We start from the raw sequence: 6551 nt of genomic DNA, 5'->3' as shown, positions 1-6551 counted from the left end.
CTCTATTGTGAGGCTTGGAGGCCTCGAAGCTTGTGGCTAGGCCAGGAGAGGTAGTGCTTGACCCCCTCAGCACTTAGCCGTTGCCCAGCTCTTGAGGTAATCCATCCAGAGCCTGGCGATGGCATGTTGGAGGCGTAGTTGAAGGCTAGTCGGGAGAGGCGGTCCTTGAACACCTCAGCCCTTAACTGTTGCCCAGCTCCGGAGGTAATCCATCCAGAGCCTAGTGATGGCATGTCCTCGACTCAGTTCTCATTGCTGGATATAGTACCATTGGTAGTAGTGTTGGTAGTGATGGTGCAGGGTTGAGGGGCCAGGGATTTGCCCGGGAGTTTGCCCCAGGCCTCCGAACCCTATGTCATCCTTCGCCATCTCCTTCTGCAGCCAGATATCCTGCTTGCCTTCTGAGATATTTCTCCTGGAAGGTCATGTGGGTACGGGAGTCATTGGTGTTGTGGCTGCACCCTGGCCTGTGCAGGATGCACCCGTGTGCCTCCGGGGGCACCGGACCTTGGAGTTGTCGTTGGGGTTGCTGCCGAAGGCGGTGTGTTCCGGAGCCTGTGATTTCCCCAGGGTCTCCTTCCCCTTTGGGAGACCATCGAGGCTACCCAGTGAACCAACTTTTGGAGCTGAAGTGGTTCTGACTATGCCCCCTGGACGAGGTTGGCTCAGGGTTCCCTACGGGCGGCGTCAGAGGTGCTGGCCGGGTCTACACACCCCGGAGCTCTGCGTCTCCTTGGAACCCTCTTTCCCCCGAGGGGCCCAAGGAGGCCGCTGGGTGGACAGTCTTTCCAAAAATGTTGGCTCGCTTGGGGTATCCCAGGTGTTGTCGAAGGGGATACTTTGAGACCAAGCCTAGGTAGGAACACTGCTGGGTTGGACTGCCTAGAACCACTGGAAGGTGGCCTACTTGGCTGTGGTTTCAGCCGTGTCCTCTCCTAAGGCGGCGAGGTCTTCGTCGTGTAGAGGCTCGAAGGCCTCCGCGCCGTTTGGAGTTCCTGTACCGACCCAAGGTTCTGGGTTGGCTAAGGTCGGAAGAGCATCGTCCCATACGGCAGTGGGGCTGAACCATGCATACGGTGCGCATGGTTGAGACAGCCATGCGTATGGTTTCATACATGCAACGGTGGTTATGACGGTTTTGGCTAGCACTTTGGTGGTTTTTTTGGTGGATTCTTACCTCTCTTGGCACTTCTGTGTTCGAATCGCCACGGATGTCATGCTATTGGAGCAAGAGTTCATCTTGCCCCAGTAAGTATGGCGAGAGTTTCTCTAAGGAGGAGACTCAAGCTTGGAGATGAAGTTTAAGAGAAAGGAACACCACGAATGTATTAATGGTAGAAATAATGGGTCGATCTGGGGGGTATCACAACATGACTTGGTGTTTTTTTACCTCTGTGTCCTTCTGCTGTCTAGCCCGTGTCTCTTGCCCAGGCGACTAGGGCTCCTATTTATAGGGCCGTGCGTAGCTTGGTGTACGAGTTTATCACAATGTACAAATATCTGGGATCTGACCGAATTACCGGACCTTATCCCAGATAACTACTTTCTACCCTATCAGGGAGATAAATATCCACCGTAGTAACTATCGTGGTGCCTGCCCCCTGAAGGCGGCAAGCCGGTCGCTAATTGCAGCCCGGCGTAATACCATCAAGGGTGTCAGGATAGCCTCCATTACGTTGGGGTGTTAGAGCGGCATCCACCAGCCTAGGTGTTTAATGCCGGTCACTTCATTGCAGGCAAAGTATGATCAATTCTCCCCTTCTGGTAGATCTTTCTTGAGGCCTAATGACTCACCCTGTAGCCTCCGGGAAGCTGGCCCTAGCAGCTAGAGACGGGGGCCTCTAGAGGCATGACTCTAGGAGGTGAAGACTTCGGGAGGCGGGACTCCGGAAGGTCGAGGCTTCAGGAGGCCGAGGCTTCAGGGGGCCAGGCTTTGGGAGGCTAAGCCTTCGAGAGGTCGGGCTGGTTAAGCTAAGGGAAGGCTTCGCAAGTACGAAGAGGTGGCACGAAGGAGCCCAATGGCTTCAGAGGTCGAGCCTTTGGGAGGCCAGGCTAGTTAAGCCAAGGGAAGGATTCGCAGGTACGAAGAGGTGGCGCAAAGGAGCTCGATGGCTTCGGAGGTCGAGCCTTTGGGAGGCCGGGCTGGTTAAGCCAAGGCAAGGCTTCGTAGGTACGAAGAGGTGGCACGAAGGAGCCTGATGGCTTCGGAAGTCGAGCCTTTAGCTAAGGGTCCGGAGATCAAGGCTCCGGAGGGACCTGGATAGTAATCTTCAACCATTATCCTTAGGCTGGTTTATTTTCCCCCAACAATACCCATAGCGCTCCATTTTTCAACGGCACTAATTTCCCCTAATGGAAAGTTCTAATGTCTTGTTATTTATAGGGCTAAGATTTAGATGTTTGGAGGGTCACCAAATAAGGGATGAGACCACATGTCACAAACAAGGAGAGGCAATTAGAAGCATTGGCGAAGAGTATCCTTTTATCATCTTTAAATGTCGATTCATTTAATCATGTTTATTCTCTCACCAATGCACATGATATTTGTACTAGTCTCATTGAAATACATAAAGGCACAAAGGATGTGCACAATAAGAAATATCATGTGTTAGTTACTAAACTCAAGGGCATCATAGAACTTCCCCATGAAAGTGCTAATGACATGTACTCACATTTGAATATTCTTGTCAATGAGATCAATGGGCTAGGTTTGACACAAATTGACGATTATCTAGTGGTGAGAAGAGTACTTCAAGCTCTTCTTCCAAAGTATAAGTTGATAGTCTCCATCATCTACTACAATAATGACATCAAGAAGATGACTCTAAGTCAAATGCTCAACAAGATCACCGCCCATGAGATGATCATAAACACGGGGGTGCAAACTTCTTCCTCATCTGATACCAAAAACCTTGCTCCCACAAGAAAACAATCTCAATGTCAACACATGAAGGCAAGGATTAGCAGGCAAGAGCAAGAATCAAGCTAGAGCGAAGATGATGCTGATCAAGATAAAGAGAGCAATGAAGAGGATGACCAAAGCACATCAAGTGATCAAGAAATTGACCCCAAGATCGCCAAACTCTTCTCAAAATTAGAGAAGAATATGAATAGGATCAATGCCAAGATTGATCATCCATCTTCATTGAAGACTTGGTCAACACAATTGATCATATCAGGAAGGAGAAGAAGACCAAGAACAAGAGAGAGACAAGGGGAAGAGCCAAAGCACTCGCAAGCATAGGAAGATGGGTGAGTGGCGATGAAGAATTGAGTTAAAGTCATGAAGCCTCATCATCCTCCCCTCCAAGAGAAGCTCTTCCACAAGGTCATCATCATGCAAGTCGTCATCGCGTAAGTCATCTCACAAGTCCCTTATAGCGGAAGGTATGAATAGCAATCTAAGTGATGATGAATCTGATGAATATTCCCCCTCTCAAGAAGAACTCCTTTATTTTATCAATGAGCAACAAAGGGCTCTTAAGAAATAATCAAAATAGCTTAAGAAATTCAAAGCACTTAATGACATTCATGATACATTTGTTTCTAATTATGAATAATTATTAAGCAAATTCAATTTGCTAAACAAGGAACATGAAGAGCTTAAGGCTATATTTGAGTGCATTGAATCTCAAACTAAAGTCCATTTGAAGCGATCTACTTCACTCTTTAATTTCAAGCCTAAGGTAAATGCTTTCACTTCTTGTGAGAATTTAATTGATTTATCTAGCTCACCCCTTTGCAATGAGACATGAATTGAGAATGTTGCTCTAGAACCATCTAATGAACTCATTGCACAAGAGAATCATGAGCTCAAGCAAGAAGTGGAGAAGCTCAAGAAGTCTACTTATCAAGATTAAAGGGCAAGAATCATGCCCAACCTCCTCAAGATAATTATTCTACCATGGTGAAGAAGCTTATGGAGGGGTCCACCATGACATGTTTCAAGTGGCATCATAAAAGCTACAAGTCCTTCCAATGTAAGCAAGTCGAGAAGGAGATCAAGGAGAAGAAGAAGATCATGAACCTCTCCAACACTACCTCAAACATCTACACCAAGCCCAACTACAAGAATAAGTTCAAGAGCAACCACTACAAGCTCAAGAAGAAGGAAAATGGCAAGGTGGTTGCACTTATGGTTGGGAGAAAGGACCGGGGGTGGAACCAACCCATTTGAGTGCCAAGGAAGTCATCATCAATTTGAAGGGGCCTTAATCGATTTGGGTTCCAAAGAAGACTTGAAGTTCACAAGTCGGCTCGGGGATTTGGAGACTTGGCTCACAAAATGAAGTGGAAGTTCAAGCAAAGAAGCTAAGTGTATAAGATTGGGCGTATTGATGAAGATCATTCATATACCCAAATCCTCATCCAAAGGTGGAAGGTATTAAATGCAAAATCCTTTCAATTTATACCTTTGCCTTGTCTAGGATTGCATATGCTTATCTCAATTTATTGCAATGTCTAGTGTAAGTTTTTCTTATGGTAGGTTGCTTATGTTTCTCTCTTATGATCAACCTATATGGTTTATTAGTTGTAGGTTCCTTTCATGGCACTAGTTTTACAATTGGTATCTTATGTGCCATGATCTAATCTATAGGATAAATCCCCATTGTTATAAAAAAAGTACATATCTCTCACATGCATTCAACATTTGTATACTTGGCTATATCCTATAGGTTGCGATTTTAAGACTAGCATGTGTTGCTAGATGTATCTTTTGTAGTCTCATAGTGCAATCAACATGTCCCTGCAGGTATGCAATGCTTAAAGGCTTCTATTGGTATTATTGTCAATTCATTTCTATATTTAAGCTACCTCCATGTATGATATGACTTAACTTTCTACCTCTACTTATTGTCTAGATGTGCATATATTTCTACATTCCTACAAGTGGGTCTCATTATATATATGCACAAATATAGGGGGAGTTTAGATTATGAATTATGATCCTTATTTGTATTTTTCAATTGATATCAATGCCTCCTACCTTTACAATTGGTATTATTTCATTGGATCATAATTTATGAAACTCTCTCCCATGTGCTTTAACGCTCTACCTCGAGTTCAACATGTGTTTGTAGCCCTTTTGGAGATTGTTGATAAAGGAGGAGAAGTTTGATGACCAAAGCAAGAGGCATACCTAGTGGAGAACAAATAAGATGCCAAGGATGACAAAGGGGGTCTCATCTACATTTGGTTTCAAAATCATACAATGAAGAAGCTCTTGCATGTGTCGATCAAGGGAAATAGTGGTAATGGAGAAAGGGGGAGCCACAACAAAAGGGGGACTAAGTGGTAAGAACATGCATCCAAGCAATATGGTAAGGCTTTGTGCTCTCTACAATTGGTATCATTTATTATTTGCCACTTGCTTTGGTTGTGTTGTCACCAATCACCAAAAAGAGGGCAATTGTAGCGAAAATGGCCCTATTAGGCAATGATTGTGATTTTGGTGATTAATGACAATATAGTCATTGTGACTAACATGTTTGTCAAGAATATATATTACTAGGTCTCATGGATGTAATACATCAAGAAGCTACCATAGCCAGGACAAAGCTTGGTTGAATTGGAGAAGTCCCAGGAATAATCTACTCACCGAATGGTCCGATGCTGGAAGAATTGAACGCATCGGAGCTTTGTGTCCAAAGACAGGTTTACCTCACTGGATGGTCTGATGTCAAATAGACAGAAGCAGCGGAGCATTGTTGACAAAGGGGAAGATGCATATGGCTTCACTGGATGGTTCGGTGATCATCAGAGGATCACACCAGACTAATTCTTGCACATAAGAATGAACATCAACTTACTAGGAGGTCTGGTGCCTGTGTTGAACACACCGTATGCTTCATACCAGAGTATTTCCTGCAGAAGCGTTTCCAAGAGTTGAAGATCAAAGAATACCTCACTGAATGGTCCAGTGATAGGTGTTGTGTACACTGGAGGCTTACACCGGAGCAATTTACACAGAGAGGCTACAGAGGATCGGATGGCTCAAATGTACTCATCGGCTAGTCCGGTGATGTATACACCAGAGTGTTCGGTGTTCAGGATGACTTTGAGTGGGTTCCAACGGCTAGTTTTTGAGGTTGTACTCACCGGATGATCCGGTGTTAGTACTACTATTCTCACCGGATCATTCGGTATTAACAGCTTTTTTGAGCCATTGGGAAAATAGCTAGTTGGTGGATTTGAGGCTATAAATACCCCTCTACTCAGTCATTTGAAGTTGTGACATACTGCTGGAGTTCAGGGAACCTCATAGGCACTTGACAAGACATCCAAGCCACCAATTTTCTTAAAGTGATCATCCGAAGCAATTAAGCATAAGATTAGTGAGTGATTAGTGCTTACAGGCCTAGAGAAAGTGTTGCTAGGTGATTGCTGCCTAGATAGTGGATCAATGAGTGTTCCTAGCTTGTACCAAGTGGTACATTGGCACCTTGGAGTCTTGGTGACCCGCTGGCAACTTAAGTCAAGCTTATTGACCCTCTGACTTAGTGTGGAGCAGTGACAAGACACGTGTACAGGGACACAGATACCCTTGCCTT

This window comes from Phragmites australis, chromosome 1 (genome assembly GCF_958298935.1).
Source record: "Phragmites australis chromosome 1, lpPhrAust1.1, whole genome shotgun sequence".
In the NCBI taxonomy this organism is placed as follows: domain Eukaryota; kingdom Viridiplantae; phylum Streptophyta; class Magnoliopsida; order Poales; family Poaceae; genus Phragmites; species Phragmites australis.
This window is presented reverse-complemented; position numbering follows the sequence as displayed.